Source organism: Vulpes vulpes, chromosome 14 (genome assembly GCF_048418805.1).
Source record: "Vulpes vulpes isolate BD-2025 chromosome 14, VulVul3, whole genome shotgun sequence".
NCBI classification, from domain to species: domain Eukaryota; kingdom Metazoa; phylum Chordata; class Mammalia; order Carnivora; family Canidae; genus Vulpes; species Vulpes vulpes.
Window position 1 is genome coordinate 106,977,933 of NC_132793.1, and position 24,034 is coordinate 107,001,966.

Genomic DNA, 24,034 nt, shown 5'->3' on the forward strand with positions numbered 1-24,034 from the left:
CCTATAGAGGAGAAAAATCATGGAGATAAATAAATGTAAGGAAAATGTGCCTTAGTACATTTTCAGATTTATTTTTTGGTGATGCAGTTGTTACTTCAGTAGGGCAGGGGGGTAGAAAATGAGGAGGGACTTATTTCCCTTTTCAGCCAGGAGTTTCTAGCTCAATTACATTTTCCAGAGTACCTTTGGAATCTTAATAGCCAGTACATAACTATTTCAAAATGGTTTGCCCAGTTTGAGGATTTATCCAAGCCCTTAATTTATTTATTCAGTTACTAGCTTTTTCTTAGGTGTCTGAATAACATTTTGCTTCTTAGCATTTTCTGTGAAGATTTTAATGGAGAGAAAGGTGAAATGGAATAGACACTTTTTAAATTCTTTTTTTGGTGGTGGTTATGTACCACTGCTTTCTTTCGTAACCACCATAGATAATTGAATACTGATTGCATTTTTATTTTGTTTTGTTTTTGCTAGTACCAGCAAAGGAGTTTCTTGTTTTTATGAATTTAAAAAGTTTATTTAAAACTGTTAGGGGCGCCTGCGTGGCTCAGTCAGTGAAGCATCTGCCTTCGGTTGAGTTCATGATCCTGGGGTCCTGGGATTGAGCCCCCATGTCAGGCTCCCTGCTCAGTGGGGAGTCTGCTTCTCCCTCTCCCTCTGAGCCCCCCACCCCCCATGATTTCTCTCCCTCTGTCAAATAAAATATCAAAAAAAATTTTGGGGGGACGCCTGGGTGGCTCAATGGTTGAGCATCTGCCTTTGGCCCAGGGTGTGATCCTGGAGTCCCGGGATCGAGTCCCACATTGGGCTCCCTGCATGGAGCCTGCTTCTCCTCTCTCTGCCTGTGTCTCTGCCTTTCTTCTCTCTGTGTGTCTCATGAATAAATAAAATCTTTAAAAAAAAATTTTTTTTAAATTAAAGTAGGGGTGCCTGGCTGGCTTAGTTGGAAGAGCATGCGACTCTTGATCATGCAGTCATGAGTTCGAGCCCCACGTTAGGTGTAGAGATTACTTAAGTAAATAAATATTTTTTAAAAATTAAAAAAACTGGGACGCCTGGGTGGCTCAACGGTTGAGCATCTGTCTTCTGCTCAGGGCATGATCCCAGGGTACTGGGATCGAGTCCCACATTGGGCTCCCTGCATGGAGCCTGCTTCTCCCCCCGCCTGTGTCTCTGTGTCTCTCTCTCCGTGTCTCTCATGAATAAATAAATAAAATCTTTAAAAAATTTTTTTAAAAAACCATTAAAATATATTTCGTATGATTCATCAAAACCTTGTTCCAAATAACAGTAACTATTATAAAATCTGTTTTATTTGTTTATTTTTTAAAGATTTATTTATTTATTCATTCAGAGAGAGCGAGAGAGAGAGGCGGAGACTCAGGCAGAGGGAGAAGCAGGCTCCATGCAGGAAGCCTGATGTGGGACTTGATCCTGGGTCTCCAGGATCGCTCCCCCCGCTGCAGGCGGTGCTAAACCGCTGCGCCACCGGGGCTGCCCAAAATCTGTTTTATTTTTTAAAGTACATGTTAAGAAATCTAAAAAAGATTAAAAGATGAAAAGTAAAGGGACTCCTGTTTGGCTCAGCTGTTGGGCATCTGCCTTCGGGTCAGGGCGTGATCCCGGGGTCCTGGGATCAAGTCCCACATCGGGCTCCCCGCAGGGAGCCTGCTTCTCCCTCTGCCTGTGTCTCTGCCTCTCTCTGTGTCTCTCATGAATAAATAAATAAAATCTTAAAAGAGGAAAGTCTCCTTTTTCATTCTCCTTCCCCTCCCGTACTCATCCTGTACTGGGAAAAAAAAACACTGATAAGTTTCTCAGATGTCTTAGGAAAAAAATATACCAATGCTTCTAAAAAATGGAGTCATTGTAGAGAGTGTTCTATGTTTAAGCAAATCCTGAACTTTGTATCTTGGAATGCTTTCCATATCAGCACAGACAGATCTTCTTTATGTACAGATCTACCTCCCCGTGGGTTTTTTTTTTTTTTTTTTTAATGTGCCTCCTATTCCACTGTATGAATGTGCCAGAATTTACTGAACTAGTTGATGGGACAGACTTCCGTGTTTTATTCTAACACAGTGTTGCTGTGAACATTCTTAACACGTGTCTTGGTGAACTTCCATGAATAACCTCCTTACTCTGAGCAGCCTAAAAAATGATGAGCAAGTTTCTAACTTCTCTAAATCGTCATTGATCATGTTAAAATTTTTCTTGGTGGGTATGTTTTAACAGTTCCAGACATTAGGCTGGATATTTTCTTCTTTCAGGTAGTCCTGTGATATAATTTTGTGCTACTGAGGAAGAAGTTTTTGTATTGCACGTTCAGTGTTAGGGTAACAGAAATTACAAAGCGTCAGGGTCGGCTTCATGAGCCAGCCACCTGTGCAGTCAGTCACACAGGGTCCTCACTTGGTTTAATGCTTTTTTCTTTTTCTTTTTCTTTTTTTTTTTTTTAAGCAAGGAGCCCGATATGGGGCTCCATCCCAGGACCCTGGGATTATGACCTGAGCTGAAGGCAGATGATTCATTGACTGAGCCACCCATGTATCACAGCCTTGATACTATTAAGAATTTTGATCGAGGCCTACATTTTCACTTTGCCTACCAATTATGTCAGTCCTATAAAGACTTCAGAAGAATTTTTTTTAATAGGGGGATCAGAGGGAGAGAGAGGAAAAATCTTAAGCAGGCTCTACACCCAGTGTGGAGCCCAATGTGGGGCTTGATCTCACTACCCTGAGATCATGACCTGAGTGGAAATTAAGAATCAGATGCTTAACTGACTGAGTCAACAAGGCACCCCAGTCCTGTAAACACTTTTTAAAGAAGTACCCCTCATTTTCATGCCTTCTAATCCTCCCTGTGAATGACCACCACTAACAATTTAATTATCCACTTGGAGACTTTCTAATGCATATACAAGTCCACATAGGTCATTCTTGAGTCTTTTTAAGTCTACTAATTAAGTCTATGCAAACTCCGTGTGTATTTTCTTGAGAAACCTCTAATGATCTAGAATGCTGCAAACTTAAAAAAATTTTTTTTGGGCAGCCCGGGTGGCTCAGCGGTTTAGCTGCGGCCCAGGGCCTGATCCTGCAGACTCGGGATTGAGTCCCACATCGGGCTCCCTGCATGGAGCCTGGTTCTCCCTCTGCCTGTGTCTCTGTGCCTCTCTCTCTCTCTCTCTCTCTCTCTCTCTCTCTCTGTGTGTGTGTGTGTGTGTGTGTGTGTGTGTCTCATTAATAAAATAAATAAAATCTTTAAAAAAAACTTTTTAAAAAAATATATATTTTTATTGGAGTTCGATTTGCCAACATACAGTATAACACCCAGTGTTCATCCTGTCAAGTGCCCTCTCCCTCAGTGCCCGTCACCCAGTCACCCCATCTCCCCACCCCCCCCCCCCCCACCTCCCCTTCCACTACTCCTTGTTCGTTTCCCAGAGTTAGGAGTCTCTTATGTTTTGTCACCCTCTCTATTTTAAAGGAGCTGTAAAGGGCTCCTGGTTAAGCATCTGCCTTTGGCTTAGTTTAGGATTTCTGAGTCCTGGGATCTAGCCCTGCATTGGGCTCCCTGCTCAGCGGGGAGCCTGCTTCTCCCTTTCCCTCTACTGCTTCCTCTGCTGGTGTGCCCTCGAGGTGCTGTCTCTCGCTCTCTCTTGCTCTCTCTCGCTCTCTCTCAAATAAAATCTTTAAAGGAGCTGTAAAAACAGCGGTAGAAAGTTGGTACTGAACTGCAGTTTTAGATTTCGTATTGGTTGATTTGTGTTTTTAAAGCATGCTTTACTTCAAGCTTTAGGGAAACGGTTTAAGTTTCAGGCTGTAAGATACCTATCTTTGGGATTTCATTTGCTGAAATCTAGTAAAATGAATCCTAAGCCCATCACAGGCAAGTCAGGAATGAAAATAAGGTTTAACCATCAGTTAGGGTCAATTGAACAAGGGATCACTAGTGGGTATACAGGATTATTTGGGGCTTTATTTAGTTAAAAAGTGATCAGAATGCTTAGAAAGAGCTACAGAGAGTGGGTAAGGAGGGGAGTGAGTCCACACTTGTTCAGCAGCTCCTTCACAGCAAGCCTGGTGTGAGGGACCTCAGGAGACTCCTGTATCTTCTTGATAACCTTGAGAGGTGGTGTCCTTTCCATTTTATAAAGGGTGCAGCTGTGGCTCAGAGGCCTCAAGAAGTTTCCCTAAGGTTACAAATAACATGTGACAAAGCTGGAGCCCAAACTTCTAAACTTGGAACTTAGTCCATTTTCTTTCCTCTGCCCTACTCTTCCTAGAGGTTTATTCCTTCCCACAATACTTGTTTACTGCCTGCAGTGTCCTAGGCACAGATGCCATGATGCTCAGACATGCAGGAGGCTTACAGGGATTTGCCTTGAGAGGGAAAACAAGGGAGCAGGAGTGTGGAATTGCAGACTGCTGACCTCTGTGCAGGTGAGACCTTGCACAGGGGAGCGAGGGGAGGAGGAACCCGATGGGAGGAGCTATTAGGGGGTCTGTGACAGCCTGGGTGGCCTGGGTCTAGTACTTCCTGCTGCTCAGCATTGCTGAGGGTGGCCTGATGTCCTTGCTTTGGTGACTCTGAATGTGCCACAGCGGGAGGCTGTAGGTCAGCTTGGCTCCCCACAGCAGGTTTTTGTGAAGGGTCAGAGCAGGGCACCCCCTGGGGTCTCCACTCACATGGCACTGTTCGGTCCTGATGAGATGAGTAAGCACGTGGCTACATATGTCAAGTGAAAATTCCTGCTAAGAGAAAAAATAAAGCAGGAGACGAGGGTCATGTGGGATAGGTGGACAGGGAAGGGCTCTCTGATAGGATGCCACTTGAGCTGAGACTCGAAGGAAATAGGGGAAAGAGCTAGGATGCTATCTGGGGAGCAGAGTATCATCCAGAGGGAGAGCGGAACAGGTGAAAGACCCTGATTCTGGGTGTGTTATGAAGGTGGACTGTGTATTTGCTGGTGGGTTAGGTATGGGATGTGAGAAGAGGATGAAGGATCTAGATGATGCCAAACCTTTTGGCTTGAGCAGTGGAGGCATGAAGTTGCCTTGGCTGATATTGGGAAGGTCTCAGCAAGGATGGTGGTTGTGAGAATGCAGTTTTTGTATTTTTTTGAAGACCTGTTAGAAGTTGAGATGCTAGTCAGACCCGTAACTGTCTAGTAGCCTCATGACTCTAGAATTTTGGCATTCATGAGAGAAGCAGAGTATAGTTTGGAGGAATTGCTACCTAGATGGTATTTAAAATCATGGGACTGGAGATCATGTAGGATGGTGCTGTTCAGTAAGCTAGCCTCGAGCCACATGTGGTTTTTGAGCACTTAAATTGTGGCTAGTTTGACTTGAGAAATGCTTTGTCATACATACACCAGATTTCCAAGACTCAGTATGGGGAGAAAAGAATGTAAAATATCAATGATTTTTTACCTCGATTATGTTTGGGGTGATTATATTTTGAATTTATAGAGTTAAATAAAATATATTGCTAAAATTAATTTTACCCATTTCCTTTTTAATATGGCTACTGGAAAATTTGACATTGAATACTGGTAACTTACATCTTGCTGTTGGGTGGTACTAATGGAGGAAGCACATGTAGGTAGAGAAGTCCAAGGACAGCCTGGAGAGCCAGCGGAGGGGAGTTGGAGGAGGGTGGTGGTGATATTAGTTGTAGTCTATGGGCAAGTGAGCTTCTCTAAAGTTTCTCTAGAACTTGTGGAAAAGAATCAGCAACTGGGCCTGGCCACCGTACAGTAGATGGGCTTAACTCTTTAGACAGGAACAGATTTCAGACATGGTCTGGAGGACCAGGATCTTTCCCTATGACTCTTTTTGTTTTTGGTTTTGTTTTAAAGTGAGTTTCATCAGGACGAGGATGCAGCCTATACAGTGAGAGCTTTGCTGTAATGTGGCCTTTGCAGAAGAACCAACAGTTGAAGAAAGCACACACATAGGAGCTTTGATGCAGCTAATGCAGCCAGGTGACTCTAATGACCCTCAAAACCTTGGTCTCAGGCTCTCTCCCACCTTGTACCTTTGCTTGATGCAATTCCTGTAAGAATATCTTACCTCCCTTTTCATTCTGTGTTCAGTAGAGTACCTTTTAATGTTCACTTAGGCCCTGGAAGTGGACTCAGCCACCCTGAGGGAGGGCTTTGTTACCATCTCTCTTGGCATTCGGTTCCGGTCAGCATGATCTCATGTCCAGGCCACTCCCGCCCTGAGCGTCTTCCTGAGACCTGGAGCTGGGACCAGGCTTTGACCCCAGTTGGTCTCAGGACCTTGCAGGTGCTGCTGCTCACGGGCTGCTGCTTATTACTGCACCGGTGAGGACTGGTGGGCACCAGTGGCTGTATTGTTACAGTATCAGGCGAAGGTTTCTTCCTTTACATCTTACTCTTTTTCCCCCTGCATTTCTCCCATTTCTAAACACACACATGTGTTTAGGAACAGTGTTCATGACAGTTTTTTCCCCTAGCTATGTGGTAGAAACTGTCATGGAAATGGAAACTCCTCTGAGTGGACTTACCCAGGCCTTGCCAAGGCAGGCAAAGGAGTACCTTGAAAAGGACCTGGTAGCATCTTGCAGTCTGCTATTGGCTAAAGTGGGGCCAAAGCTGGTCTCACTTTTCCTCTGGTGCAGGGTTCAGGTCTGTCAGCTTCTCAAAGTGTCTCTAGGTCTGTGGGGATGGTGAACAGTAGTGGCCAAGCCAAAAGCTTTGATTAGTAAGGATATGCCAAATGCAACGTAAAAAGGCTTTGCTTTGATCCTTCAAAATTGTGAGACAGCGAGGCTGCAAGTTGGATGAGGGGCCAGTGGAGGACTGCACCTGGACTGCAATGGCCCTGGTCTGCATCTGCCTCTGGATCCTGACTACACTTTAGTGTCTTAATCCATAAATGCAGAGGTTTGGTTTAGCTCCCTGTTTTTTCATGCTGTAAAAGTGGTATCTGGCACACAGCAGGTGCTCAAATGTTTGTTGAATGAATGGATGGATGGGAGGGAGGGAGCCTAGACACTTATGGCCTAAGGTGGTGGTGGGGGGCAGGAGTTTGGGTAATCCCTGTGCTCCTGACCTGTGCCACTATAACCTGTTTCAGGCATAGTATTAGGTTTTGCCTCTTTGAGGAATGTCTGAACAGCACTAGATGAGACGGTGTCTCAGAGTGTTACATCATCATGCTCCTGGCACTGATGCCTGTGCATTCCTTCCTCCTCACCATCATATTGCATGTTCTTTTCATGAACTGGAAGCTGCAGGAGCTTCCCAGGGCTGCCATGAGGCAGTGCCACAGCCTGGGCAGCTGACAGTGACACGGATTTATCATTCCAGGTCTGAAATGCAGGTGTCAGGAGGCTGGGTTCCTTCTGATGGTTCTGAGGAAAGACCTATTCTGTGCCTCTCTCTTGGCTTCTGGTGTCCTCAGCTTGTATGCATCTCTGTCGGCACGTGGCCTCCTCTCTGGGTCCCTGTCCCCGTTTCCCTTATCTCATAAGGACATTGGGTTAGGGTCTGAACCGAGGTAGATTGACTAGTGGTTGTAAGAGAATGGAAAGGAGAGACTTGCTGAAAGTGACTGTGGTTCCTAGGACTTTGATTAGCATATCCATGTTCCTAAACATGGAACGGAGAGTTTCCATGGAGTGGAAATGTGGATTCTGGTTTATCTACAGAGCAAATGATGACATGGGCCATTGAAGATGCTTACTTCATTTCATGCGCTGAAATCACATTCTTCTAGCCTTAAAATTACCAGAGAACATCCCACCATTGCCCCTCATGTTAAGCTGCTTTGTCACCCCCATTGTGTCCTGCATATTCACCAAATGGTGGTGGTTTCTGATTTTTAAAAAATATTTATTTATTTATTTATTTATTTATTTATTTATTTATTTATTTATTTATTTATTTGGTTTCTGATATTTAAATACAGTTAAGGGTCACTTGAATCTGATGGGGCAGTCAGTTCCTATCTGAGTGTCACAAGTTGGGGTCTTTGGGAAGCAGATTCTCTGGAGAGTACCCGTAGACAGTTCAGCTGATGTTGATTAAGAGGTACCTGTGGGGGTGGTGCAGTTAAGTGTCTGACTCTTGGTTTTGGCTCAGATCGTGAAATTGAGCCCCACATCAGGCTCCATACTTAAGATTCTTTCTTCTCTCTTCCTCTGTGCCCCACCCCCTCAGTTCTCTCTTTCTCTTAAAAAACAAAAAAGGCACCCATGGGGTCCACTCCTGTAGAAAGGAGGAAGACATTGGGCTGCCTTTGTAGGCCCAGCCCAGCCTTGGCTAACCCCATGGGAAGGTGTGAAGCTAGAATAGCCCTTTGGAGTCACCCCCAAGATGCACCAAATGACCAGATCTGCACGCTCACATCACTTGTTGGAGGTGGAGATCTCTTGGGAAGGATGTTAGATGGGGCCGCTTTTTGTCTCTGGGGCAGTCCCTGAAGAGACTGACAGTCCCTGAAGAGGCTGACATGGCACTCCTGGTGGCCCACAGCACTTTCTTCATGGGGGTCTGGGTGGTACAGTAGTGTCAGCCACAGTTAGATGGTAGCTTTCCTAGAAAAAGTTTTTATTGATTTGATTTAACGTATTCGTTGGCCTTCTGAAGAAATATAGGGTAACTGGGCTCCCCTTTCTCTGAGTCCCGTTAGCTGTCCTCCCCATCTCCTCCCACTACATGTGAAATGGGGGGGCATAAAGAGTTAAAGTGCACATTATGCTTTTCTTTTCCTCATTAAACATACTGGTTTCGGGTGCCAAGGGGGCTCAGCCAGTTGAGCATCTGCTTTTGGATCAGGTCATGATCTTGGCATCCTGGGATTGAGCCCCATGTCAGGCTCCCTGCTCCTCCCCCTGCTCATGCTCTGTCAAATAAATAAAATCTTAACAGCAACATACTGGTTTCCTTAAACTTAAATAATTTCACATGGTACCTATGATAACCTGTGATTTTCTTGGTGTGATTGAGACTTCTTTGATTTTCTTTAGCCATCTAGCTGCATATTTTCACAAATTTATCAGTGGCATTAGGATCCCTGGAACAATAGCTCAGTCTCAAAATTTTGGGACCTATTTCATGTGAATATAAAGTTCTTGGTTCATTTAATCCTACCTTCCTTTTTCCCTTTGTTTGAATTTGTCCGGCTTTAATGATTTGAAGGACTCCTTAAGGGGGATCTGTGGTCAAATGGGACTCCCAAGATCAGAATTTAACTCTTGGATAGCTGGAGTTAGGTGTGCATCATTGCTGCTAAAGGCCTTCCTTTGGGGCCAGAAGGACCCTTTCAGTGGTTGCAAGTTGTTACCAGATAGTCCATAGCGGAGAGGAGCTTGACTCTGGAGTTAGTCTCGTCTGCTTTCAGATCCCAGCTCTTCCTCTTTCTTGCTGTTTGGAGAAATCAATTTTCTATTCTCAGTTTCTGTATTATCTGTACAAAGGGAATAATAACGGTGTCTACCTCATGGGGTGTTCAAATGAAATGAACATGCATGTAGAACACTTCGATAGTAAATTCCATAAACAGAAGCTGCTTCTGCTGTCACTGGAGGAAAACCACCTTTATGTTATAGGACAGGAAGTACCTTCACTCATCTATTCTAGACATTGAGGACTGAACTATAGCTATGATCTTAGCAAACTGCAAATAGAAGGAAATGTCCCTGACCAGTGCAGGCTGTCTAGAGAAAACCTACAGAGAACATCAGTTTTAATGAGGAAGTGTGGGGACATTTCCTGTATAGTTGGGTACAGAACAAAGGACACCCTGTGATGCCACTTGTTTTCATTGTGCTGCTGAGGTGAGGGCAGGCCTACATGACCCACCTAAGGATGGCAACTCTAGGAACGCAAAACTGTTGCATTTGCAGATGATGATTCTGTATAAAACCTTGGAGAGTCTGTGACTGAGTATCTGGAAATAAACCTGTGTGTGGAACATGAAAACTTAGAAGGTCTAGAAGGAGACCTAAATAAATGGAGAAATGGTCCTCGTTCATAAATAGGAAGACTCAGTAGTGGAAAGCCGTCCGTTCTCCTGAAACTGATCTCTGTATTTAATGCATTTCCAATAAAAATCCCAGCAGGGTTTCTCAAGGAATGTGGTGGCTGATCCTAAGATTCTAAGCAAGAACAAAGGGCCAAGGTACTGGGAAGACGTTCCTGAGAACCAGTCGATGCCTCACGTAAGAGCATAGTGGCTCAGGCAATGCAGTGTGTTGAGCAGAGGAGAGCCCAGGAGATGTGTGGTTATGGATCTAAAAGAGCTGTGTAGTGACATATGGGGACGGAGGGTAGATCCGTAAGTGACACCAGCACAGTTGGGCTTCCAGATAGAAAGATGTGCAGTTAGGTCCTGCTGCATTAATTCTAGCTATAGGTGACTTGTAGACGGATTGAGGACCTGGATATTGTTTTAGATTTGATAAGGTTGTACTGTGGTGACAGGACCCCCAAATGTCAGGGGCCTGAGCACCAAACAGTTCTTCGTGGCCCATGTCATGCATTGGCATCTGCGAGTCAGTTGTGGTGGCTCTCCTCTTGAGACCTAGGCTGAGGAGGTGGCCCTGTTTGTTCTCAGTTTCTGTATTCTGTATACACGTTCTTTCTGTGCTAGCACGGAGGCCAGGCCTAATCACATGATTGCTTTTCAAGCTGCTTGGATATGGCTTAGGTCACGTCTACTGTGGTCCGTTGGCCACACCAGTTCCTGGGACTTAGGGCGGGGCCTTTCAGCCTCTGGGAAGGCACCACCGGCCTGTCCCATGGCCATGACCACAGGGGCCTGCTGTGTGATGGGACATATGAGGGAAACCAGGGGCTGCTTGGGAACAGTAGTTCAGTTTGCCACAATAGGAGAAGGAAACCTTGAATACATTTAAAAGAAAGTATAGACTAGCCTCTCACTGATCTTGAGGTGGGGAAAGACTGGGTGCCTGGCTGGCTCGTTCTGTACAGCATGGGACTCTTGTCCTTGGAGTAATGAGGTCAAGCTCCACATTAGGCCTAGGCTTCCTTTAAAAAAGAAAAAAAGTACATTTGTCACCTGGGGACCTTGGTAGAAGGGAGTTTGTGATTCAGTGGGTCTGATAAGTTCTGATGTAACATCTGCCATTGTAGTGACCATCTCTCCTCTTAAGCCTGGTCCTCAATTGCTCTGGTAGTTAAAGTCACCATTGGTGGGGATGGAGAATTGGTTTGTAGATAATGCCTTCTGCATAAATTACATAGGTTTTTGACCTTGTCACTGAGGAGCTGAAACGTGAATGTTTAGGGATTTTCTTTTTTAAATTTTAAAGATGTTATTTACTTACTCATGAGACTGAGGCAGAGACACAGGCAGAGGGAGAAGGAGGCTCCTTTTGGGGAGCCCAATATGGGACTCAATCCCAGGACCCTGGGATCACGACCCGAGCTAAAGGCAGTTGTTCAACTCCTGAGCCATCTAGGCACCTCCTGTCCAGGGATCTAGAACACACCTCTAATCCCAGATCACTCCTGTGGTTCTTGTTACAGGTTGTTAGGTGGTAGTACCTGAAAGATGCATCTGGATAAGATTACTCTTGTTTATTAAATATTTCCAGGGATTATTAGATTTTTCCCCAGAGTTGTCTTAATTTCATATTAACTTGAGTAGAATATTATTAACCCCCAAATTAAGTATTTTATGTGATAGAAAACTTGACCAGAATCTATAAGAAAAGCATAGTCAACTTTATATTTAAGAGGAGTCATTTGAAAGTTGACTTTTATGTTTAGTGTTTGGATACTTAACTGTTTCTGTTTATTTGCTTTTCTTAGCTGTTTGTGTATATTTGTTGTGTATATGAGTGCATATGTCTGCTACTTTTTTCTTTACATTTACCTTTGTAATATTTATGATTTGAACATATCAGTGAGATTATAAAGTTTTGACCTGTATAGACCTCTACAGAACATCATGCCAGTCTATTTTTTGAGGAGAAGGGTTTTTTGGTTTGGTTTTTTAAGTATTTTACTATTTGGGGGTGGGGAGGAGCAAGGGATGGGTGGAGAGAGATAAGCAGACTCTGTGCTGAGCACAGAGCCTGACATGAGGCTTGATCTCATGACCCTGAGATCATGACCTGAGTTGAAACCAAGAGTTGGACACTTAACTGACTGAACCACCCAGGTGCCCTGAGAAGAGTTTTAATTAGTGTAAAATTCCAATCCAAAATCTGTCACCTTTGTGCCATACTTTGCTAGATATTTTATTTTTATTTTTTGAAACTATTATGGGTACCTGAGTGGCTCAGTCAGTTAAGTGTCTGCCTTCAGCAAAATCATGGTCCTGAGGTCCTGGGATCAAGTCCCTCATCGGGCTCCCTGCTCAGTGGAGAGTCTGCTTCTCCCTCTCCCACTGCTCCCCCTGCTTTGTGTTCTCTCCTATCAAATAAATAAAAAATAAAATCTTCCAAAAAAAACCCCTATTATTTTATTGTTAAGGAATTCACTTCTATGACTGTCATGAAGCCCAGGCTGGGTTACCTGGAGGTAACTATACTGACTCTGGAGTTTCTGGTTATAGGCATTGTCTTCTCTAACTCAGCTGAAACCCTGACTCATGAGGCCTCAATCCCTGCCTCCCTATTCCTGGAAGATGCTAAAGCCAACTGTGTAGGAGGCTTTTTCAGAGGAGAAGACCATTGTGTCTTCCCAGAAGACGAACACTTCCTTTTGCTTTATGAGGCAGGTAGCAGCCCTAAACCACAGGCAGGCTGGGACCTGTGCAGGCCACTGAATATATTAAAGATTTTATTTATTTATTTTTAGGGAGAGTATAAGAGAGTGTGCATGGGGGGTGGGGGAAGGGGCAGAGGGAGAGGGAGAGAGAGTCCCAAGAAGAGTCTGCTGAGTGCAGAGCCCAGTGTGAGGCTCAGTCCCATGACCCCAAGATCATGACCTGAGCAGAAATCAAGAGGTGGATAGTTCACTGGCTGTGCCACCCAGGTATCCTGACCCCTGACTATTTTAAATAGATTTTCAAGAATAGGGACACCTGGATGGCTCCGTGGTTGAGCATCTGCCTTTGGCTTGGGTCATGATCCTGGGGTCCTCAGATCAAGTCTCCTCTGCCTATGTCTCTGCCTCTCTCTCTGTCTCTCTTATGAATAAATAAATAAAATCTTAAAAAAATATTTTCAGGATCCCTGGGTGGCTCAGCGGTTTAGCCCCTGCCTTCGGCCTGGGGCGTGATCTTGGAGTCCTGGGATCGAGTCCCACATCGGGCTTCCTGCATGGAGCCTGCTTCTCCCTCTGTCAGTGTCTCTGCCTCTCTCTCACACATCTCTGTGTTTCTCATGAATAAATAAAATCTTAAAAAAAAAAAAAAGTGGAAGTCAAAACAAGGCCTAATACAGACTTCCTTTTAAAAAAATTTTTTTTCAAGAATATTGCATTGTTAATATTGCATTATCTTTAAAGTATTTATATTTTGGGTCTTGAGTATCATTGATGTATGGAGAATTCCATAGGTACACAATCCTATTAATGCCACTCTACTTGGTCTCTAAGAGTAGTGGGGCTTCTCAGCGTGTTTCTCAGATTCTGGGGTGCCTCACAGTACACTTAAAATCAGTAGCCTTTCTAAATTTTTTAGCCAGCTGTGCATGACCCCAGCAAATGTTTATGGACTACAAGCACTTCTCAATTAGCTTGCCCTCCACCACCCCTGGAGCAAGCCCCCTCTGAGCGCCCAAGCTTGGCCATCTTGAGTTCAGACACACTGGTCAGGTGAATTGACTCTTAGTGCTGGCTTTGCCATTAGCATCCTATTAGATCTCCGTCTTTTGAGCCGCTAAAAACACTTGGTGGTTTTGTGCAGTGGAAGGAAATAAACCCAGGATCATTTCAATGGCTGTAAGCACCTCCTTGATCCCTCAGGTGTGTGCTTGCTGCTGTGCCTGTAATATACGCTGGCAACTAAGTGGTGTGCATTGAGTGCATTGAATGCAGGCATAGCCCCTTATGTGTGTATTCCAAGGTTATAGATAAGGACTAGGTGCGTCTAGGGGAAAGGGGGAAATCTGGAAGGTTCTGATCCCATATAAAAAGGAGTTTGGATTGATGTACAGCACAATAGAATTTATGCAGATTTTTTAAAGGGAAATAAAGGAGAAGGGTGTACTTAATGATCTTATTCTTAAATGGTATCTTTAGTTTAACTTTTCAACCTTAGGAAATTGAGGATGTAAGGACCCTAAAAGATCTAGGTCTTTCTTATGACTTGGCCCTTAGGAAAATGTTAAGTGTTTCTGGTTAAAAGGTCGTATTTCCCAAAATGTTCTCAGGAACACAGAAAAGGTCTGTAATTAAATAAGTATGGAAAATGCTATCTACTTTGTTTCCTCCCTAGAGGTTCCAGATGCACATTACCATATTAAAAGTTTTAAGACCGCCTAAAATAAATAAACCTACTTTTGTTTCAGTTCTGGTATTTCCCTAATTTATGCAAAAGGAAGAATTTCTATGGCAAAAATAATAAATTTTTATATCACCTAGAATAATGAATAACACTTTGGGGAAACTGTAGCAGGTTACATTTTAAATGATGACAATGTTCATTTAAATAGCTTTCTAGGAACTCTACATAGTTAATCTAAGAGTCACAGCTAAAGACTTGATTTAATCTTTGAAACCTATAATTAATGGATGAAAAATACATGTACTTTGAACCTATTCTGAGTTCTGAAATGTATATCATTTTACAAATAGAGGATTTTATACTGATCCTTTAAAATTGCTAACTAGTAGGGTATGAATCAGATAATGATCACAAAATTTTTTATTGAACTAGGTATCTCTTATTGAGAAACACTAAATCTTACCAAAGAATTGCTTATTATCGACAAATACCCAACATTTGCTTCAACGTGGATGGAACTGAAGGGTATTATGCTGAGTGAAATGAGTCAATTGGAGAAGGACAAACATTATATGTTCTCATTCATTTGGGGAATATAAATAATAGTGAAAGGGAATATAAGGGAAGGGAGAAGAAATGTGTGGGAAATATCAGAAAGGGAGACAGAACATAAAGACTCCTAACTCTGGAAAACGAACTAGGGGTGGTGGAAGGGGAGGAGGGCGGGGGGATGGGGGTGAATGGGTGATGCCCACTTGACAGGATGAGCACTGGGTGTTATTCTGTATGTTGGCAAATTGAACACCAATAAAAAATAAATTTATTTAAAAAAAAAGAATTGCTTATTATCTAATGTCATTTTGGAGAACTGCAATATGTATTACTTAGCTTATGGCTTTATAATAGTATTTAAAAAAAAATGGACCAACCACTCTTACCGGTGAGCCTCAGAATTTTAGGCCATTTTTCCCCCCAACTCTCGAAACTCAGAAGACAATTCACTTTGTAATTTGAGGTCAGTAGTTGAAAGCTGTAGACTTAAAAAAAAAAAGTATGTATATATTAAATGTGTGTGTGTGTGTGTGTGTGTGTGTATATATATATATATATATATGTATGTATTTTAAATAGAGTGCATGCATAGTGGGGAGGAGGGAGAGGGAGGGAGAGAATCTCAACGAGGCTCCACTCTGAGCAAGGAAACCTGATGACAGGAGGGCTTGATCTCCTGTGACCTCAGATCCTGACCTGAGCCGAAATCAGGAGTCGAAACTTAACTAACTGAGCCGCCCAGGCCCCTGAAAGCTGTAGAATTTTTATGAACAGACATTTGACAAGCAACAGGGGCAGTCTGAAAAACGATTAATTGATTGATTGATTTTATTTATTCGTGAGAGAGGCATAGGCAGAAGCAGGCTCCATGCAAGGAGCCTGATGTGGGTGGGACTCAGTCCCTGGGACCCCAGGATCATGCCCTGAGTCAAAGGCAGATGCTCAACTACTGAGTCACCCAGGCATCCTGAAAAACTATAATACACCATGATCTAGTATCCTTTTTTTTTTTTTTTTAAGATTTTATTTATTCATGAGAGACAGGTAGAGGGAGACGCAAACTTCCTGTGGGGACCCCAGTTTGGGACTTGATCCCAGGACCCCGGGATTATGACCTGAGCCGAAGGCAGACGCTCAACCACTGAGCCTCCCACGTGTCCCCATGATCTAGTATCTTATTTGATAAACTCTTTATCCTTGATTAAATGAATTTTATCATGTTAGAGCTTTTTGCATTTTCAAAATTCTAAAAATCTGCTTATTTAAATTTTTTGTTTCTAAATAAATTTGCTTAGTGTTTCTGAAAATTTTTATTTCTTAGAGTTGAAGGTCCGTTCAGTTTCTCTTAATTGAAGTTTTTAAATTTCTGAAATTTAGCTTGATCACTTTCCAGCAGTTTTTCTAAAAGCTTTTAGGATTTCATAATAATGAATTTTGTTTTGATGTTTGAAGTTTGTTTGGTAGCTGTTTTATTGTTTGCAGGAAGACTGTTTCTTTTAGATGTCAGCGTATACATTTACTGCTTTCCCTCTGACCCAAAGGATTTTCCTCATGGGTTTTCATTCTGTAAGCTGCCCAACATGTGGTTTGCCCTTTCTAGGGGAAAAATGGCATTTTTTGGTAAGTCTCTAATAAGGGCTTTTTTGAAGGCATAAAACTGCCATTCTGTATCCCTGGTAACAAATTCTGATGTCTAATAGATCTAGATGAATTATAGACAGTGATTATTATAATGTGATAACCTGCAGAAATTTCAGTCTGGAAAAATCAGTGCAGTTTTTCAAACCAGAAATATTAACAGATAAGAATGAATCCTCAAATAACTGGCAACAGACTAAAAATTAGAAATCAAGCAGTGTTACTTTGTATAAGTAGTTTATCTCCCTCTGGTTAGGCCAGTTACAGCTCTGAGAACCTGGAGGCTGACCCAGCCTTTGGATTCTGTAAACCCTCTACAAGAGGAGAGACTTTATCCAGTCTAGGCTGACAGCTTCCCTTTTATTTCCTCTCCTTAGACTGTGTTGTCGTTCCCATTTGTTTTTCCTTTAGTGGACGTCTATTCTGTACTACTGATTCTCTGTAGAACCAAGTCCTTTAACCTACCATCATTATCTAGTTAGTTCTTCCTTTTTCTAATCTTTTCAGCTTAGAGATTCACCAGGTCTGTTATGTGTCTGCAATTTAGTAAGAACTTTGTTAGTTCCTATTACTATCAAGTAAATACTCTTACCTACGAGAACAACCCTACATTCATGAAAAGAATTCATTTTAACTGTCACTGGAGAATATACACAAACCAGTTCATTTCTGATAGACTGGCTAGTAAAAAAGGAATTTAATCTACATGCAGTTCTTTCTATTTGTGTGGAAAGCACTCATGTCTTACACTAATCTTGCAGGTTATATTATCTTAAACAGAAGCCTTATTCATTCCCTCAAATTTGACACATTTCTAGATGGGAAAGAGACAATGGGGTCTGATTGTCCATATCTACATAATTTTTCAGATTCAGAGGCTAAACAGGTATGTATGATCAGCTTTTAGCCTGTTGTTTCTTTAGTGATACAAGTTCTGGTTTAGGCTGTGAATTCTCTATGGATTTTCTCTTCTGGCCATAGATTTGCTCTGGAGGCATGCTACCTACTAAAGAAAATAAACGATCCCTTATATTCCAAATTGATGCAAATCTGTGTGTAACTACCTCGTTACATGTGTGCACTCTCTGATTTATTGGGCAGATATTTAGGATCTTGGTGAGAAGTAGTAGAATCTAAAAGCCAGTCGTCATAGTTCAAACATCTACTTTCATTATTCTGTTTTCTTCTGTTTATATTTTGTATGTCCTTTATTTATGCTTCCCCTACAGATGCTTTTGTGTATGTGTGAAAATTGTATTAATACAGAATTGAGGAATTATACAGTTTCAGGTAATTCAGACTCTTGTATACTGAGTACTTTATCAAATTTATTGTGAAAGTTGTAGTGAAGAAGACTGGTTAAAAAATATGTAGTTAGTGTCAAGTCATAAATTGTAAAAGTACCAAACTAGATCCAAGGGCAGGTGGAAGGTGGTGTGTTTCAGTAGGAAGAAGTACAAGTTGATTAAGGATAAAGACTAAAGCCCCCTAGCATAGGATGGTATATACAGAAAGAACAGACCTAAGGATTATTGATTTTGTGTCACTAGCAGCATACACAAGACCTGGCACACACAGCCTCTAGCACACGTGTGGGTGGTGGAAGAATGAGCTGGGGCTCCTAGGTTAGAGTTGTCCCCCACCTGGGAGCTGAGAACTTGACCAGAGCTCAGCGTTTTCTCCACACACGCCAGTATTAGGAATATTGTATTTCCCAAGGCTGTCTTTGAGAATGTGTTCCATTTAGATTGGGAGAGTGTTTAGTTTGACACAGTTTTGCTCACCTGCCAAGGCCTAAAAATTCTGCTAATTAGCATGTGGAATATGTCACAGTTTGGCTTTGAAGAACTTTCAGCCTTGCTTGTAAAGGAACCCACATGCAGGAGGCAGTTGGAGAGTAGTATGGATACATATCATTGAAAGGCAGAGAGCAGGAGGACAGTGAGTGCCCTGTCACAGGAAGAGAGCAGTGTGGCTTTAAGTAATTAGGGATGGCTGCTTGGAGGAGTTAGGGCACGAATTGGCTCATTACCATTTAGGTGTTAATGTTTCAGCAGTCCTCATGCCTTCAGACCTTCCTTAGCTTGTTACTTTAGTCTCTCTTGTGGGGCTTATTATTTGCAGTGTTTTAATTCATCTGCCTTGAATGTTCCACCCAAGTTGACCAGAATGCTGGTTTCAGTAGTGCTAGACTTTATTTAAAAAAAAATTTTTTTAAAGATTTATTTATTTGAGGGAGAGTGCAGAGCAAGTGAGTAAGAACTCAAGTTGGGTGGGGGTGCCGACAGAGGGAGAGGGAGAAGCAGGCTCCCCACTGAGCTAGGATCATGGCCTGAGCCAAAGGCAGATGCTTAACTGACTGAGCCCCCCAGGCATCCCTAATGTTAAACTTTAGAGTTGTCTCCTATCAGGAGCCTCACATTTTAGCCCTTGAAGTAATCCTTAAGGCTATTGACACCTATCACTGCTCTTCCCTCCTCCCTGGCATGGGAGAGGAGTGTGCTTCCCCTACCCACACTTGGAGTGAGTGAGACCATGAGACTTGGCTTTGGTGAGATGTGGGGCTCACTTCCAGGAAGGAGTTTCCAAAGCACTGGTGCATGCTTTGACCCAGGTTTTCTTTTCCCGTGGTTCCTGGACTAGCAGGGTTCAAGGTCGGCAACCCTACTGACATCTTGTGTACCAGAGAGGTTATGCTGTGGTTATGCTGAGTGTCCCTGCCAGTCCTGGACGGACATGTAGCAGGAGCATATAAAGCCTTTGTTAAGCTTCTGTGATTTGGGGATTGTTTATTTCTGCAGCATAATATACTTTATTTGACTAAATAACCTTTCTTACCAAATTTTGAGCTTTAGCACCCCATCCTGATTATTCTCGGTTTTCTTTTTGCTTTGTCAGTAAGCTTCATGGTTCTTGCTGTTCTGTATACAGTTTGACATTGTCACTGAGCCTTCCATGGATTACTTTCTACTGTAATGACATTTGACCCCTATCAAACACAAAGGCAGATGTTTTCTACTTCCCTCCGGCAATCCCTCTGGCACATTGTACTGTCTCAGAATGGTTGTGCTTAGCACCCATTTTCTGGGTATGAGGAGTGTCTCTTATGGTCCTAGGTACATGAGGAAGGGTATATGGATTCTGTTGAGCCAGTGACCCTTTTTTAGTCAAATGTAGTTCTTTTTTTTTTTTTTTTGAATTTTATTTTATTTTATTTATGATAGTCACAGAGAGAGAGAGAGAGGCAGAGACACAGGCAGAGGGAGGAGAAGCAGGCTCCATGCACTGGGAGCCCGACGTGGGATTTGATCCCGGGTCTCCAGGATTGCACCCTGGGCCAAAGGAAGGCGCCAAACCACTGCGCCACCCAGGGATCCCTCAAACGTAGTTCATTTGCTGGAGAGAATCAAAGCCAGTATTGTTCAGTAGAACTTCTGCCGTGACAGAAATGTCCTATATTTGCACAGTAGCCACTAGCTATGTGTGGCTTTGAGCTCTTGAAATGTGGCTGGTGTGGCCAATTTTTTTTTTTTTTTTATGTGCCATTTAAAAGAAAAGATTTTACTTATTTGAGAGAGAGAGAGTGAGACAGAGAAGGAGCAGGGGTAGAGTCAGAGGGAGAAGGAGAAGCAGACTCCTCACTGAGCAGGGAGCCAGACTCATGGCTCAGTCCTAGAACTCAGAGATCATGACCTGAGCAGAAGGCAGATGTTTAACTGACTAGCTGCCTAGGTGCCCCAGAAAACATTTTAAGTTCTATGGAAAGGAAAAAAACACTGATAATGACCACACGAAAATACTGTGAATTATATTAGGGTGGAGAAATTGTGTGTGGGCATCCTTCTTCTTTTTTTTTTTTTTTAAGATTTTATTTATTTATTCATGGGAGACACACACCAGAGAGAGGCAGAGACACAGGCAGAGGGAGAAGAAGGCTCCACACAGGGAGCCCTAAGTGGGACTCCATCTGGGTCTCCAGGATCAGGCCCTGGGCTGAAGGTGGTGCTAAACCGCTGAGCCACCCAGGCTGCCACATCCTTCTCTTTTGTATTTAGAAAATACTTAGTTTTTTTTTTTTTTTTTTTAAATGAAAGTAGATGGGATTCACTTGAGCAGAAAAGCAGAAGTGCTTGGAGAGTAAGAGTAAGTCTGTTGAACAGATTTCCCTCCACAAGATCTGCCCTTTCCATTTTGCCCAGAGAAACGCGGTTTAGAACTGTTGACTGGTGCTCTTTATGATCAGTTATGCTGTAACACAAGCAAATTGAGAATATTCCACAGATGATAGATATGTACCATGTCAGAAAGAGATCGTGCTTTTTTTTTTTTTTTAAGGTTTTAATTATTCATGAGAGACACACAGAGAGAGGCAGAGACACAGGCAGGAGGAGAAGCAGGCTCCATGCAGGGAGCCCGATGTGGGACTCGATCCCGGGTCTCCAGGATCACACCCTGGGCTGAAGGTGGCACTAAACCGCTGAGCCACCCGGGCTGCCCGAGATGGTGCTTTTGAAATAATTTTTATATGTTTCCAGCAAATCTAAAAACATTCACTATAAAAAAAAATTCACTATATTACAAAAGAAGAAGGGAAATACTCTAATATTTAAATTTAGCTGGTCACTTGTCTCCTGTGCTTGAGCTCTAAAGAAACTGAACTACCGAATGTCTGATTCTCAGAGCTTATAGGACTCACTGCTGCTTGTACCCTAGGTGACTCGTCACACCCACTAATGGGGGCTGTAATTTGAATTACTTCTAGAAATGTGTGTGGTGTTACAAAGAGTACAGAAAGACAGCATTATGTTTCTTGGCACGTTGTTATAATAAGGGAAGAGATTTTGGAAGATCAGTGAACTTCTTCAAAATGACCTTCATCCCACCTCAAAAATCCCTTATTAAATTACTCATTTGAAACTTGTAGCCTTACCAAATCTTAATTATTTGTTAAATAAATATTTACTTGTATAATAAGTATTAGATCGGTTTTCTTTTTTTCCTTGTGGACAAATCCTTTGGGACTAATTATATGACTCGAAAATGTTTATACAGACTAGATAAAGAATTAAAGGCTTTTATTTTTATTTTTAAAGATTTATTTATCCATGAGAGAGAGAGATAGAGCAGAGACACAGGCAGGGGGAGAAGCAGGCTCCATGCAGGGAGCCTGATGCAGGACTTGATCCCCGGACCCCAGCATCACAGCCTGGGCCAAAGGCAGGTGCTTGACCACTGAGCCACCCAGGCATCCTGAATTAAAGACTTTTATTGTTGAAATTCAGTCTGTTGTTCTAGTCTTGGGTCTAATCATAAATATCCCAGGCCTCTGGGCCCTGACTCCTGGGGACCAAGGGTGGTGTGGGATGCCTGGGGGGTGTCATGAGAGTGAGTAGGGCATGATAGGTATGCCCCTACCCCAGCACTTGCACTTCCAGGCTCAGATTCATGTTACGGCCAAAGGCTCTGATTGATTCCCAAGCCTGTACAGAGTTGCCTGTTGTTTGGGGGAAGATTTTATTCACCGCTAGGACTATTTTTAATCCTTGAGACTTTAAAATGGCTAGAAATTGTACACTGGGCTTCAGAAAAAGCCCAGGATGTGCTGAGCTCCTCTGGGTCTGTGCTGTTTGGGGATCATACGGCTTCTCTGTGCAGAGACTGCTCTCCAGGTGTGTACATTGCAAAACAAATAGAAAACTGGGCAGCAAGGGGGTCCGTTGTGTTTCTGGGTTCATCTTCTGCAACTTAACCACTTGAGTTCTTTGCACTGCCATGTTTGAATTTATAGCAGAAAACTAACACACTAACAAGAGGGAAGGCTTTGATGTGACTAGATGTTTGTTGCTTTTTTAAATAGATTTTCTGTCTGAGAGTGAGTGCATTAGTAAGAGGAGCAGAGGGGGAGAGGGAGAGGCAGACTCTTCTCTGAGTGGGGAGCCCCATGTGGGGCTGAATCCCAGGACCCTGAGATCACAACTCAAGCTGAAGGGAGATGCTTGACCGACTGAGCCACGGAAGTGCCCCGAAACTAGTTTCTACTAAATGAAGATTTCATAGCTCTTTATTTTAAGAGTAGTAAGGAAACCGAGTATTTTTTGTTCTAAAAGTGCTGTGTATTTTACACAAATACTACTCTTCACATAATCTGATTAGTGAAGAAACTTGTAAGATTAAGAGGATATAAGCAATTTGAGGGGGGTATTTTTTTTTTTTTTAAGATTTTATTTATTTATTCACTACAGACACAGAGAAAGAGAGGCAGAGACACAGGCAGAGGGAGAAGCAGGCTCCATGCAGGGAGCACAACGTGGGACTCGATCCCGGGTCTCCAGGATCACACCCCAGGCCAAAGGCGGTGTTAAAAAGCTGGGCCACTGGGGCTGCCTGAGGGGGGTAGTTTATAACAATAACTTCCATTCGTATGACTTTATGAAATGCAAAGGCCACAAAATATTTGCTCATTGCAACAACCTTGTGAGAGATTTGAAGTGTAGAGAGAGCACATATATATTATTCTGTTTTACAGGTGAGGAAACAAGTTATGGAAACCAGCTCTTAAGTAGCGAAGGTGAGATGGACTACAAAACCCTAGATGTTATGCTGGGCTCATGTACTTTCCACTCTTTTGTGCTACCTTCAAGAATTAAAAAAGACATAAGTGGTATAGAAACTTCCATGGGCATTTAATTATAGCTATGTATATTTTTTTGCATCCCGGGTCTCCAGGATCAGGCCCTGGGCTGAAGGCAGACGCTAAACCGCTGAGCCACCTGGGCTGCCCCTTTTTTATGTATTTAAAAAATATATTTATTGGAGAGACAGAGCATGTGCTAGTCTAGTGAGTATGGGTGGGGTGAGGGGCAGAGGGAGAAGCAAACCCCCACTGAGCAGAGAGCCCAGTGTGGGGCTCGATCCCGGGACTCTGGGATCATGACCTGGGCTGAAGGCAGACACTTAATCAATTGAGCTACCCAGGCACCCCTATTGTGGGACCTTTTAAATGATCATTTATGCAATCCAGTCTTTGGGATAATTCGGGTTAGTTTTGCATGGGAGAAAGATACAGTGATCCGAAGGCCTTCTTAACTCTGTAAACTTCTGGAGAAAGAATCAGATGTTGAAAAAATGAAGTGAAGCAAAGAAAAAGAAAAAAACATCCTGGAGTATATATAGTGGTGCTTTTTCTTTAAAACTCTTTTGGAGGGGCAGCCCTGGTGGCGCAGTGGTTTAGCACCGCCTGCAGCCCAGGGCGTGATCCTGGAGACCCATGTCAGGCTCCCTGCATGGAGCCTACTTCTCCCTCTGCCTGTGTCTCTGCCTCTGTGTGTGTGTGTGTGTGTCTCTCATGAATAAATAAATAAAGTCTTTAAAAAAAAAAAAAAACTCTTTTAGAGAGGTGGCTCGGCTCAGTGGTTGAGCGCCTGCCTTTGGCTTAGGTCATGATC

At 42.9% G+C, this 24,034-nt stretch overlaps 1 protein-coding gene across 26 annotated transcripts in view; it reads left to right on the forward strand.

Moving 5' to 3' along the window:
• Positions 1-24,034, forward strand: part of KIAA0232 (KIAA0232 ortholog) — an 89,499-nt gene that overhangs the window by 6,983 nt on the left and 58,482 nt on the right. For 7 of the 26 annotated variants that reach the window (XM_072737533.1, XM_072737541.1, XM_072737548.1 and 4 more), the window contains exon 2: positions 5,867-5,992. The exons of 14 other annotated variants lie outside the window; for them this stretch is intronic. The gene's annotated coding sequence lies outside the window, so the exon portion shown is untranslated. Of the gene's footprint in view, positions 1-5,866; positions 5,993-23,115; positions 23,158-24,034 lie in introns of all 26 variants that reach the window. 5 more of the 26 variants (XM_072737530.1, XM_072737543.1, XM_072737525.1 and 2 more) reach the window with 1 other exon arrangement.